Here is a 15201-nt window from a genome sequence, read left to right as displayed (position 1 = left end):
CATGATTGTGGTACCAGGACTGTTCCACTATTTGTCTACCACCATGATCATGATACCAGGACTGTTCCACCATTTGTCTACTACCATGATCGTGATACCAGGACTGTTCCACCATTTGTCTATCACCATTACTGTGATACCAGGACTGTTCCACCATTTGTCTACCACCATTACTGTGATACCAGGACTGTTCCACCATTTGTCTATCACCATTACTGTGATACCAGGACTGTTCCACTATTTGTCTACCACCATGTCTGTGATGCCAGGACTGTTCCACCATTTGTCTATCACCATGACTGTGATACCAGGACTGTTCCACCATTTGTCTATCACCATTACTGTGATACCAGGACTGTTCCACTATTTGTCTACCACCATGACTGTGATACCAGACCTGTTCCACCATTTGTCTATCACCATTATCGTGATACCAGGACTCTTCCACCATTTGTCTGTCACCGTTACTGTGATGCCAGGACTGTTCCACCATTTGTATACCACTATGACTGTGATACCAGGACTGTTCCACCATTTGTCTATCACCATGATCGTGGTACCAGGACTATTGCACCATTTGTCTACCACCATGATCGTGATACCAGGACTGTTCCACCATTTGTCTATCTATGATCATGGTACCAGGACTGTTCCACCATTTGTCTACCACCATGATTGTGATACCAGGGCTGTTCTACCATTTGTCTATCTCCATGATCATGATACCAGGACTGTTCCACCATGTGTCTATCACCATGATTGTGGTACCAGGACTGTTCCACCATTTGTCTGCCACCATGATCATGGTACCAGGACTGTTCCACCATTTGTCTACCACCATGATTGTGGTACTAGGACTGTTCCACCATTTTTCTATCACCATGATTGTGATAGCAGTTCTGTACCTTTCAGAGACACCTTATTGATACTGAAGTAATTGGAAAAATCATTTTTAAAAGTATTAATATCCAGTGTTCAAATGATCATCCCCTAACCATTTTATTCATTAATCATCCCTGGAGGTGTCAATTACTATATTTATATCTCTATACTGGAAATTTTCCATTTTTACTCTATCTTTGCTTTTCCTAGTTTCTGTTGTTGGAAAAAAATTCCCTGCCTGCATTTTCATTTTGGCCAAAGTTAATGTTAATCTATACTATTAAAAGTTTTTCTCTTAAGATAAGACTGTCAGCACATAAGGCCATAGCAAAACAGAGAATTCACTGATTTTGAAGCCTTTGTTAATTTCTGACTGACAAGAGACGTAGTTTACCTATTTAGCTGCTAATATCTATTTAAAGGAGCAGCCAGGGAAATGTCTGTCAGACTAAGGATATGCAAAGCCCAGGCCATTCTCTTTGAGTCTTTTAAACTATTTCAAAAGAGCAGAATATAGGTAGATTCCACATATGTGGATGGGAAGGAGAATACACTAAAAGAAACAGACGACTGTTTCCCAAAACAGAATAAATAATTAGATTTAAATAAACATACCCCATTAAAATTCATAAAACATTTCCTCATGAAATGTAATCTCTCTCAACTTACCTGTTATATGAACGTCAGTTCTTAATATGCCACACTACATTGACTGTTGACTGTTGACATTCATATGAGCATACTTCCAAGTTTCTTATATGAAAAAGCAAATGGATTATAATCCTTTATTTTTGCAGTGATCTTTTTAAGATTGACGATTTTTTCTCAAAATAAAACCAAAGATTTTAAAGATTGAAAATGACATTAAAATTTATCTTCTCAAAGTAATGATGTTGAACTCTGTGTATCTTATTCCTGTTTATAGTGTAACTGTCAAGTGATCGTTGAACCATTGTTTAAATATTTCAAATTCCTGGGAACAAACTGCATCCCAGGGTGTATCTTCTTTTTCTTTTCATTTTTTCTTTATTTGACTTTAAGTCCTGGGGTGCACGATTGTTTCATAGGTCTACACACGCCATGGTGGTTGGCTGCCTCCATCCCTCCATCACTTACATTAGGTATTTGTCCTAATGCTATTTTTTCTCAATCTCCCCATGCCCTGCTATCCCTCCCTTGCCCCCAACCCTGAACAGACCTCAGTTTGTGATGTTCCCCTCCCGTGTCCTTGTGTTCTCATTGTTCAACATTCTCTTGTGAGTGAAAACATGTGGTGTTTGGTTTTCTGTTCTTGTGTCAGTTTGCTGAGAATGATGGTTTCCAGCTTTATCCATGTCCCTGCAAAGGAGATGAACTCATCCTTTTTTATGGCTACATAGTATTCCCTGGTGTATATGTGCGACTTTTTCTTTATCCACTGTGTTATTGATGGGCATTTGGGTTGGTTGTAAGTCTTTGCTATTGTAAACAGTGCCACAATGATCATACGTGTGCATGTGTCTTTATAACAGAAGGATTTATAATCCTTTGGGTATACACCCAGTAATGGGATTGCTGGGTCAAATGGTATTTCTATTTCTAGATCCTTGAGGAATCGCCACACTGTCTTCCACAATGATTGAAGTAATTTATATTCCCACCAACAGGGTAAAAGAATTCCTATTTCTCCACATCCTCTCCAGCATCTGTTGTCTCCTGATATTTTAATGATCACCATTCTAAATGGTGTGAGATGGTATCTGAATGTGATTTTGATTTGCATTTTTCTAATGACCAGTGATGCTGAGCATTTTTTCTTAGGTTTCTTGGCCACCTGAATGTCATCTTTTGAAAAGTGTCTGTTCATAGCCTTCACCTACTCTTTGATGGGGTTGCTTTTTCTCTCGTATATTTGTTTTGGTTCTTTATGGATTCTGATGATTAGTTTTTTGTGAGATGGGTAACTTGCAAAATGTTTTTTGCATTTTGTTGGGTTCTGGTTCACTCTAATGATTGTTTCTTTTGCTGTGCAGAAGCTCTTAGGTTTAATTAGATCTATTTTGTCTATTTTGCCTTTTGTTTCCAATGCTTTTGGTGTTTGAGTCATAAAGTCATTGCCTATGCCTATGTCCTGCATGGTATTTCCTACGTTTTCTTCATGGGTTTTTATGGTGTTAGGTCTTACGTTTAAATCTTTCATTTATCTGGACTTAATTTTTGTCTAAACTGTAAGGAAGGAGTCCAGTTTCAGCTTTCTGCACATGGCTAGCCAGTTTCCCCAACACCATTTATTAAACAGGGAATCCTTTCCCCATTGCTTGTTTTTGTCAGGTTTGTCAAAGATCAGATGGTTGTAGATGTGTGACATTACTTCTGAGGCCTCTGTTCGGTTCTGTTGGTCTATATCTCTGTTTTGGTACCAGTACCATGCTGTTTGATTATTGTAGCCCTGTAGTATAGTTTGAAGTCAGGTAGTGTGATGCCTCCAGCTTTGTTCTTTTTTCTTAGGATTGTCATGGCTCTACATGCTCTTTTCTGGTTCCATATGAAGTTCAAGTTGTTTTTTTCCAGTTCTGTGAACATTGCTCAAGGAGATTAAAGAAGACCTAAGTAAGTGGAAAGATATCTTGTGTCCATGTGTTAAAAGATGTAACATGGTTAAGAAAAATACAACTCAAAGCAATCCACAGATTCAATACAGCTTTCTCAAAATGGTCCTTTTTATAGGAATGGTTTGGAAGAACTTCATATTCCTAAGAAATAGCAAGGGTGACCCCAGAACAATAGCTATCTTGAAATGCAAGAAGGAACATCCTTTATTCCAAAGATCTTTAAATGCTCTCAGAAATACCTGCTAGTCTTCCATATACAGGCTTTCACTTTTTTTTTTTCCATTCGTTTTTAGACAGAATCTCACTCTTTCTCTCAGGCTGGAGTACAGGGGCACAGTCACAGCTCACTGCAGCAGGGAATTCTCAGGCCCATGAGATCCTAGGGCCTGAGCACCTGGGGCTGCAGGCCCACACTGCCACACCTGGATAATGTTTATAGCAAGTGTCCCCAAACCACGGCCGGCAGGCCACATGCAGCCCCCTAGGCCATTTATCTGGTCCCCCGCTGCACTTCAGGAAGGGACACCTCTTTCATTGGTGGTCAGTGAGAGGAGCACAGTATGCGGTGGCCCTCCAACGTTCTGAGGGACAGTGAACTGGCCCTCTGTGTAAAAAGTTTGGGGACGCCTGGTTTATAGTTTTCAGTAGAGATGAAGTCTCACTATGTTGCCCAGGCTAGTTTTAAATTTCTGAGCTCAAGTGACCCTCCTGCTACAGCCTTCCAAGTTGCTGGGATTTGAAGCTGAGCCTGGCTGGCTTTCACATCTTTGCTATATAGTTTATATTTTCTAATGCTATGGTAAAGTACTGTTTTATATAATTTTTATTAAAATATATTTAAGGAATTCTATATATTTATATATATATTTAAGGAATACAACCTGAGGATCATATACATACACATATACATATACATGTACATATACATATACGTAATGAACCAGTGTCTACTAGGTGAGGGGCTGCCTTGTGAGCAAACCCAAGAGCCCTGGCTCATGAAGCCCTTGGCTAGAAAGGGGGAGGGATCAGCCAGATGGGCACAGAGCAGGTTTCTTGTTGGTTTTTGGCAAACACACACAAATATCAGCAACCTCCTCGCTGGAGTCTCTGGCAACCCTGACCAGGCTTCATGGTGGGTGAGGTGGGCTAGGAATGGGAAAGCGGATGACCCCAGACCTAGAGACGGCCACCGTCACCTGGGCACCTGGAATGTGCGTGGAGGAGTCTCCCACAGATGAGGCCTGGATCAATGTCCGAACATGCACAAGGACAGGACTCTTGGCCTGGATGTTGGCAGAGCGCCCAGTCTTCTGACGAGGCTGGTGGTGGGGAGGAAGTTTCAACAAGACAGAAGAGTTCCAGGTACTCCAGCCTGGCAACAGAATACTTCCCTGTGCTACTAAATGACAACATCTGACATGATGAGTGACACCCTTGAGAAGCAGCTTTCATTGTTTCACAAGCAGTGTCTCTGGACCACTAGGGTAGTGCTGTCCGATGTTGACTGAAACGTCGGTGGTTCAAGCCCATCAGTCACATGAATGTTTCTAGCTGACAGGACCTTCCATCTGAAGAGTCTCTTCCTTGGACCAAATATATCGTAAAACTTCTCTTCAGGCCAGGCGCGGTGGCTCACGCCTGTAATCCTAGCACTTTGGGAAGCTGAGGTGGGTGGATCACCTGAGGTCAGGAGTTCAAGACCAGCCTGGCCATTATGGTGAAACTCCATCTTATATGAACAAACAAACAAACAAAAACTTCTTGTCTCTTGTCTATTTTCCAATGTGCCTCTTTGTTGCTTGGGGCAAAAAAAGTCCATTTTTAATCTCCCCACAACAAACATCTTCCCTTACTTATCCTGGTGTTTAGGGTTTTCAGTTTGTTTTCTCAGCTGCTCATATTTGGAACACTGGAAATTCCTAAAATGGAGAATGACGGAACCCGAGTCACACCTCTGGTGAAGCCACAGACTCTGGGGGAGAAACCTAATCTGCCTGGGTTTGAAGTGAAACACATTAATTTTCTGTGCCTCCATTTCTATATGTCAAATGCACTAAACCAGAACACTCAGGTTGCCCAGTGTTTAAATGGGCTGTGCAGGAAAAGCGCGAGCCCAATGCCTGTCACATAGTCATTGTTCAATACACACGAGCCCCTGTCAGCGCCGTTGCCTCCAGCATTTCCATCAGGCTTTGATCTTTTAAACATCCTTCTTGACGCAAGTGGATCATTCTTCAAACCTTCTCTACCCGATGGCCATGGAAGTGCTCCAGTGTGTATTATTACAGACACAGCGGCAGGGATCAGACCGACGCATAGATCTGTCGTGCGTCCCCGTCTACTTCTCCGCAGACACCTGGAAATGGAATTGCCAGATCAAGGTATTTGTACATTTCTGATTTTGCTGATTTCTGCCCAAATGACTGTGGAAAGACGATAGAACAAGTCATTTTTAACATTTAGTCAGAAGTCTTTTTCTCCATCTTCCGGCCCAAACTTGGTAGTACTTGCCCACCAGTTCCTCTGAACCTCCTTTGGCCAACATTTCTGGAGTCATACAGTGGGGACACGTTTTATGCGTGACATCCAACTCAAATCCTTAAATGAAAAGAGGGATTAACATGACTGTACACAAATTTATATTCAAAATACAATGAAAGGAAATACACATGTGTATGTAAATATATACACAAAAATATATGGCAAAAAATTTTTTTATTTAGGATACTTCATCAAAGTTATGTATACTTCAAAATTTGTTTAGTAAAACAGCAGTCCCCATGCGTGCTCCCAGAGTTTCATCGTATATAAGGAATTATTTAGCGCCTTATCTCTAAGTAGCTATTATTCCTCTTTGCTTTCTGAGTTTAGGCCCCATCTCTCCTTCACATACTTGCTCGTCGCCACCACCCCCAAGTAATGTAGTCAATTACTACATTATTATAACTTGGACATTTTATTCAGAGTTCAGTCACATTGGATATACAGAGCAGGAATGAAGGACCAGTATCTTCCGGGACTCTCTCTCAAGTGGATGAGCTTCAGAGGTGTCTGTAGTCTTTGGCCCCCCTGCCTGTCTTCTCCTATTCCAGGTAAGTACTGGATATGACGGCCCAGCTCAGGTCAGACACTCCGTGAGCAGGGGAGGGCGGGTCGTCTTCATGGGCAGTACCGGAAAGACACTGTCCAAAGAGGGAGAGGCAGTTATGAAAAAGAAAGGTCAGTCTGGGGCGTGGGCAGGCAAACCGAGGATGTGACGAAAACAGTGTCTGCCCTGTGAGGGGAACATGCAGCAGAGGATGGGCTCAGCGTGGGAGGAAAAGAGTTTCTGGAAATATGGGCCACGGATATTCCTATGTGAGCTGGTGCCACATGAGACTGTTGGGGACTCACAGGGCCAGGGAGCTTAGGAGAATCTGTACTGCCCAACCTGGGAGACAGGGAAGGGGACTGTCCTGGTCACCAGACAGAGATAGGGTCTGGGCCAGGCAGTTCTGATGGGAAAGAAAGAACAGGACATCTTCTCCTTAAGGTAAGGTCCTGAGTTCAGGTCTCGGTAGGGAGGGAGGCTGCCTTGGGCATTGGCAGCTGCACATGGTTGGCCAGATGAGGACACTGACATCTATGTGCTGTCACCTTGTGGTTCTAGTAAAAGAATCGCTGCACTGAAGGGTCCTTAGGAGTAGGAGGTGGAGGACCCGACTTGGGGCTGTGGCTCCAAGAGGACTGTCTGCTTGCTGTGCAGAAGCCTGCTGCATAACCTCCCTGGCTCTCTTGCTCAGTCTCTTGGCCAGATCCCCAGAGTCCCTGCCCTGTGTGCCCTGGAAGGGCACTGGCAGATGAGCCAAGGCATCTCCAGCCGGGACTCCTCCCTGGACATTTTTGTGGCTTTGGGCGCCGTGGCCTTCTCCAGGCCTCGTCTTGCAAGCAACTGTCCTGCAGGGGGAGTCGGGGGAGGAGGCTACTTGTCACTAAACTCTGAGGGGTTCCACAGGGGCCTGACTTGGGTCCTAGTCACTTGCAAATCTGTGCATCCCCATCCCATCCCCCAAATGATGAAAAGAAACGTTGCCATGACTCATGCCAGACAAATGGCGTGGGGCCTTTCATAGAGCCAAGTTCTCAGGCCATCGATAAGGGATGGAAACCACCTGCAGGAAGGTGCCACGGTGGGAAGCTGGGTGGCAGGAAGCGGTCACTGAACTGTCCGGGTGAAGCCCGGCGCGCGCACACCCTTTCCCCTCCCCGCCTCCTTGACTCCTTTCTCCCGTCTGCTCTTCCCCCTCCTTTCCCAAGGCTCCAAACACTTGGTAACCTTGGACAGTTTCAAAACTGGAGAGATTTGGCCACAACATTTTTCAAGCTAGAAAGGTCCTCCAGAACTCTTGCCTAATTGTTTATGTTGATGAGAAGAGAATGAAAGAGTTTCCATCGGATCTGGTCCTAAGTCTCCTTGGAGCAGAGCCTGGGAGGGAAGGAGGGCGCCCAGGGTCCTGGACTCGCCCGTCCCAGCTGCTCAGCTCCTCTCCCTTCGCTGTGAGGAGCTGGCCAGGGGTGGGGAACCCATGGTCTCCGCAGATGCTGGGATCCCAGGCTCAAATCGAAATACTAGCTGATTCAGGAGGCTAAGGGAGGCAATTTCCTGGAGAGAGGTGTCAGGATTTGGGATAAGAGCAGCATCTGGTCGCTGTCCACAGAGACCTCAAGGACAGGAATCCACTGGTTCCCAATTGGAGAGGATCACGTGAAAACGAAATGAAGCACGTACATTGGTACTAGACTGAAGACCTGGAGATTAAAAACTGTACCTTCCTAAGGGATGAAGGAATTAGGAAATCTGGAAGTAAAGATTCCCATATAGGTCATTTTTTCCAAAGAGACACAGGGCAGCAGCCCAATGACATGAGTAAAAAGAATCTCAGGGCTTGGGATTGAGGGGTGGCAGCCTCTTTAGTGGAGGAGACTTCTCACCTGGAAGCCCAGGGTCACCCTGAGAGGGGAGGGGTCCTGCTGGGTCCCTGGGTCGGGGCCTTCAATAGCACGTGGCTGGTAGCCTGGAGAGTCTGTGAAATTGCAGCAATTTTCCTGTGGCCCAGACCACTGTAAGAACCCAGTTTCTGTGACCCTGAACACCAAAGAGGGTATTGGAGACTTGCAGTGCTGAGCCTCTGAACTTCAGCGGAATTCACATTCCGTTTAGGGAGCAATAGAGAGCAACATCATCGTAATTACACAGAAAGGTCCCTGAGACGTGAACTCTGATTGCTGTATTCAGAGTCCAAAGAGCTCACCATTACACCATGGAAGCTCACACTAGTGTGTAACCTCACACGAGCTCATAACTGGAGGTAACTGAGTTCACACTTAGCAGCCATAGTTCCCACGCACCTATGTTAGGGTGTTTACTCTGATCCCTCAAGCAGCACTCAAGGAAGGCGGACCTGCAAGGGAGGCGTCCTCCCTCTTTCTTTGTCTCTGCCCTCTCCTTGAATCAACATTTCATTTGCATATCGGGAAATGAGGCAAAATCCACTCTGATCTTAGGGCCAGAGAAGAGCTGTTGAGGCCTCCCTCAGGGAACACACTCTCTCAGTTTACCAGAGTTTCCTGTACCGAGAGGAGATTTCTGCCAACAGTAGTGTTATATTCTTTTTGCCTTCGCTCTTTTTCTTTTGCCCAAGGAGGCCAGATGATTGTCAGAACGGGAATTGGGACTTCCTGGGTGCCTTTCCCCCTCTTCCGTGTAATATGTAATGACTGCCACCTATCAAGTGGGATTGGGAGACAGGGAATCTCTCATTTTCTTCTTTGTATACTCCTGTGTTTGTTTCGTTGGTTTGGGCAACATTTTCTCACTAGAAATGGAGATTCGTTGGATTTAACACAAAAAGTAATCAGCCATGGTTTGCATTTCTGTAAAACACTCACACCAGGCCATACTCACCTGCTGTGACTCAAAGTGAACCATCAACTGTGGAGGTCAGGAGGCAGGGCCCTGACATGCAAGCACAGTGTGCTTTCTGAGAACTTGGCCAAGTTGATACTGTTCCAATTTCTCAATGTACCATGACCCATTAATTGTGGTTTTAAAAGCGTACATGAATGCTACTGAAACCCCAGGGATTCCGTCTAGATCCTGCTTCTCAACACAAAGCCAATCACTGAGACATTGAGTATTGCCAAGGAAGAAGCTTTAATCAGGTGCTGCAGCTGAGGAGATGGGCGATCAGTCTCAAATCGATCTCCCCGATCAACTAAAAGTTCAGGGTTTGTATTGCTGGGAAGAAACAGAACTGTGTGGAAAAGAGGAGCCAGGGAGGGCACACATGATGGATGAGGGGTATGGCATCTCACTGTCTGCTGAGGAAGCACACATGCTGAATGAGGGGTCTAGCATCTCACTGCTGAGGAAGCACACATGATGGATGAGGGGTCTGGCATCTCACTGTCTGCTGAGGAAGCACACATGCTGAATGAGGGGTCTGGCATCTCACTGTCTGCTGAGGAAGCACACATGCTGAATGAGGGGTCTAGCATCTCACTGTCTGCTGAGGAAGCACACATGATGAATGAGGGGTCTGGCATCTCACTGCCCGGATGCAGTGACTGAGTTTCAGGTCTATGATGCTATTTGAGAGGCCTGACGGTCCTCTCCTGACGAAGGAACTCAGATAAAACAAATGTAAGTTTCTTTTACCGGATTGCTTGACCTCAGGAGTTTCAAACCAGCCTGGGCAATATGGTAAAACCCTGTCTCTCAAAAAAAAAGAAAGGAAGAAAGAAAGAAAGAGTAGAGGAGAGAAAAATTTCTGAACTAAACTTACCCCTTAAACTTTGACCTTGAAATTCTCATGTGCCCACCTCAACTACCTAGAGGAAGAAGACATGAGGCAGAAGACAGGGGCATGTGGGATTGTTGGGCCTAACTTGATTGAATGATTTTAATTTCTGGTTCTGTGATCCATGAAATTAGGTCATTTTGATTGTCGTCTTCTTTAAGTTCTGAAGACAAGGCATGGATTGGTGTGAATGTTCAAGATTTAGCAGGAGTAGCTGCGTTTTTCAGACCCAGGAGACAAAGCCCTGTAAGCTAACAGCACAGGGATTAGTGAATAGGACATTTGTACTGCAGAAAGTCCTGTTTCTCTCTAACATGTCCCAAATGAAAGCATTGTAATTTGGTGTTCACTAGTTACTGCCTGCAGGAGTTCAAACCATTGCGTGAACGTGGTGAGGTTACTCCTTGTACATACCTAGTTGCTAGCATTCTAATGACAGAACCGTGAACAAAAGCATCAAAAATGTGACAAGACCTATGCCAAACTTATCAAATAAGACAATTAACTTTTCTCCCCATCATTGAACAAAATGATAAATGCAAAGAACAGTTTTGGAAATTTAGTATGAGGATAATTTTCTTTTCTTTAAACAGCATCCAATAAAATAAGGAAAGGTGAGAATAAACACACAGTAGTTTTTTTCAGCTATGTTATTTATTTCTTCATTTTGACACAGCGTCTCCCTCTGTGGACCAGGTTTCAGTGCAGTGGCAGGATCTCAGCTCACTGCAACCTCTACCCCCACCTCCCAGGTTCAAGCGATTCTCCTGCCTCAGCCTCCTGAGTCGCTGGGATTACAGGCATGCTAATACGTCCAGCTAATGTTTGTATTTTTAGTAGAGACAGGGTTTGGCCATGTTGGCCAGGCTGGTATCAAACTCCTGGCCTCAGGTGATCTGCCCGCCATAGCCTCACAAAATACTGGGATTACAGGCATCAGCCACCACATGCGGCCTTCTTTTAAGCTATTTGAAAAGAGCATAATTTCATATTTCCAAGATTGGTTTCTGGATACAGTACTAATAACTGATTTGGTCACTGTCACCACTAAAATCTTCAAACCAGTGCGATCTTTGTACATGTTTTGTTTTCAAGTACACACATGAAGGTCCAGCAGTGATACAGGCTAGGGATCAAAAACCAATAGAAATTCACACACCTTTTTTTATATTATTATTATTACCACTTAATCCAAGGGAATGTCTCTCAATTTTTTTATTTTATTTTAATCTGGATTCATTAACTTTAGGTAACAATAACTTAAAAGCTACGAAAAGGTATACAGAGATTTAAAAATTGACTATACAATAAATGATGAAAACTAACAACAGAACACAACAATGTTCAAATAGTGAATACAATTAACAAATGGGGCCAAAAGGTCAACATTGAACTGGCATCATCTTTCAAGCAATATCTCAGCTTTTTTCTCCCAAACCTAAAGGCAGATTAATTCAAAGTAGCCCTATTAAGAATATTTGTTTGTTTCCTTTTGAAATTAATATTTGAATGGAAATTGTATTAATAACTCATGGCTTCTCCTAAACATAAAGACAGATTCTCTTTTCTCTCAAACATAAAGGCAGATTAATTCAAAGTAGCCCTATTTAAGAATATTTGTTTCCTTCTGAAATGAATATTTGAATGGAAACCATATTTATAACTCATGGTTTCCTACTGAAATTTAAGATTCCCCTAGATGATGGTCAGATTTACACAATGCTAGAATAAGACACTGGCAATTATCTCAAAGTATGAACTACAGGCAAAATCTAAAAGGACATACATAATTTTAAAATTTGTAATTAAAAAAATACGTAAATATAAATGAATTAACTCACACAACCTACTTACATACAAACAAAACTAGAATAAACAACTATTTTGCCGCTTCACAGGAGCCAGATCTGAGGTGGGTCATTTGTTTAAGGATGACTTGAAATTTTACGATACTGCCTTAGCTCCCACACATGAAAACTCTTCAAGAATCTTATCAACTAGAAGTTGGGGAAAATACAGCAAGAAATAAAATGAAACGGCTTCTCACCCATATGAAGGCCCAGATCATGCCTAAATTTCTAGGGATTTAACTAAAAAGCTCCTTGCCCTGAGAGATTTTTTGATCCCACAGCACTCTCAGATGGGGCAGAGAATCCCAGAACACTATCCAAGCCACAGGAGAAACACACAACCCATCTTGTATCTGGCATCAACAGACTAATATCTAGCTATATACAGTATTGACTTTAAAGTTGGTTAATGAGTATTTTAATTCATTAAAATAAAAGGTAGAAGTTACATGCTGAGTCTATACAAGTTGAACTGACTTTAGCCCCTTGGTGAATTGTGAATTGGCTCCTGTTAGTGGTCAGAAGAATGCTTTGTATTTGGTGTAGAAACCAAATCAATCAAGCTATTCTCATCTTTGGAGTACAAACAACGTTTGTGAAGTGCCGGTTTTCTATTTAAGTAAACATTAAAATCTGCATTGAAGCAGTGAGGCTGCATCTTTCAACTGGCAGTGCTGGTTAAATGAAATGTTTAATCCTGCTGTGTCAAGCTGACTAGACGGTCACCCCTCACCTTCAAGCCAAGAAGACTGCCACTGTCACTGCTATGGTAAGTCACAGCCACCCAGCCTGCTAGCAAAAGGTGATAGCACCAGCATTATAAATGCACAGGACTGGTTGTGAGGTAGCTACAGTTTCAAAGATGCTGTTAATGAGCGTTATGGACAATGCATGGTGTAGCTAGTTGATAACACTTTAGCTGACATTTTCATGAGATGGACAAAAAAATCAGCAAAATAAAGGCACATCTTCAGTTCATTTAGAAGTCAGCATCCAAGGTAAAAGAATTATCTGTTGGACTTGACATCACTTCTGTCGTCTGCTACTCGCCTACTCTCTTCTCAAAGAAGTTAGTCTTTCCTTCCAGTGAAATATTCTCCATAAAGTCAAATGGATTCTCTACTCTGAAAACCTTGCTAAAACCTAGTGCCAGCATAAGTCTGTCTGCCACAAACTCAATGTATTGCTTCATTAGAGTGCAATTCATCCCAATGAGCTTCCCAGGCAAGGCCTCAGTGAGGAACTCCTGTTCCATCCGAACAGCATTGATAATTATTTCTCTTACTCTCTCCTCTGATGGTTTGTGTACTAGGTGTTTGAACATCAGACAAGCAAAATCGCAGTGTAAACTCTCATCTCTGCTAATAAGTTCATTAGAAAACGTGAGGCCAGGCACCAGTCCGCGTTTCTTGAGCCAGAATATGGATGCAAAAGAACCAGAAAAGGAGATGCCTTCCACCGCAGCAAAGGCTACATGCGTTCACCATGGGTGGCCTCTTTGTCCCCAATGCAGCGCAAGGCCCAATCTGCCTCCTTCACACAAGCATCGTTTCAATGGCATTGAAGAGAAATTCCTTTGGGATCTTTTATGTAAGTGTCAATAAGGAGACTATACATTTCAGAATGTATGTTTTCCACGGCAATTTGGAAGCCACAGAAACAGCCGGCTTCTGTCATCCGACCTTCGTGGCTAAATCGCTCCACCGGGTTTTCATTTACTATGCCATCACTTGCTGCAAAGAAAGCCAGAACGTGGGACATAAAGTCTCTCTCCTCGGGCTTCAGGGATTCCCAGTGCCGAGTGTCCTGGGACGGGTCCACCCCCTCGGCGGTCCGGGAGGCCTCCGCCTTCTCATGCATCTGCCAGGTGTCCTGGTATCGACGGGACAGGACAGGGCGGCGCGGGTTCTCGCGCAGCAGCGGCTCCTCCTCCACGCCGCGGGCGGCTGCTCTGGTTTCCGCCCCGCGGGCTCCTGGAAGCCCCTCCTCGCGGTCCTGCGGGCCAGGACGCGGGGCCCGTGCGGGGCCGGGGCGTGTTCTCCGCGCCGACCAGGCTGAGCCCCTTCAGCGGCGAGAGCTGCAGCTGCCGCGGGTCCGGGATGGGCGCGCGCGGGACTCGGACGGAAGCACGTGGCGGCGGAGGAAGGGGAAGAGCCGGCAGTCGGGGCGGGCGGCGGGGAAGGGGTGCCGCTCTCGATTTTAATCATGGTGAACACAACTGAAGGAGGTTAAGAGAAATCCCAATCAACACGATTTCCTTAAGACGAGGCCAGTCTCTTCTGAACATGAGAACTTTGTCCCCACATCATGGGTTTTCCTCATTAAAGGAAAGGATCCACAACCCACTCACGTGATTGATTGAAACCGCCTCAAGTTTGTGAGGATTAGAGCTTTTAAGAAACTTTTCTTTTACCTGTGGGGTGGGGGGTGGGGGTGGAACGAAACCATCTCAAGCTACTGATTGCATTGAATGAGTACCAAACCCCAGGCCATGGGTGCCTGAGTCCTGGTGTTCCTGTGACATCCCCTTGGGGAGGTGGAACTCTACCTTTCAGTGACGGGAAGTCTTGGGCAAGAGCAAGTCTCTTCCCCTTGTCCGGTATAGACAGCGTGTGTGTCTAACCCCACCTCAGCAGCTGGCCTATAGCTGGGACCAAGGGTAGGAAGGGTTCCTTCCTCCAACGTCAGTGGCAGGTGCCTTCTGTTTCATGTGAGAGAAGCCACCAGGTTTCGTGCCTGTACTCTGGTGGTTGCCAATCGTGACCTGAAAGCCTACACCACTGAGGCGAGCTCAGGACATCCTCCTTCCCTGCCACACGTTTCTTGTCAGAACTCAGGGAATGTGGGAGGAAAAGGCCTGGCAAATGGGCAAAAACGTGCTACGTATCTGGGACTCGCAGAGTTTCTAAGCTGTCACAATAGTTGACACTTGGTCTGTAAGAAGTGATGAAAACCTCAGTGATTTTCTTCAAGCAACATTTATGGCTGCCATATTTTCCTTCCATTACCTGCCAAACACAAATTGGTTTATGTGTCTGG

General features: G+C 44.5%; 1 pseudogene; it reads right to left on the bottom strand.

Moving 5' to 3' along the window:
• Positions 1-9647: 9647 nt before the first annotated feature.
• On the bottom strand, positions 9648-14242 carry LOC141582141 (ribonucleoside-diphosphate reductase subunit M2-like; annotated as a pseudogene).
• Between the last annotated feature and the right edge of the window lie 959 nt (positions 14243-15201).

Source organism: Saimiri boliviensis, chromosome 19 (assembly GCF_048565385.1).
Source record: "Saimiri boliviensis isolate mSaiBol1 chromosome 19, mSaiBol1.pri, whole genome shotgun sequence".
NCBI classification, from domain to species: domain Eukaryota; kingdom Metazoa; phylum Chordata; class Mammalia; order Primates; family Cebidae; genus Saimiri; species Saimiri boliviensis.
This window is presented reverse-complemented; position numbering and strand designations above follow the sequence as displayed.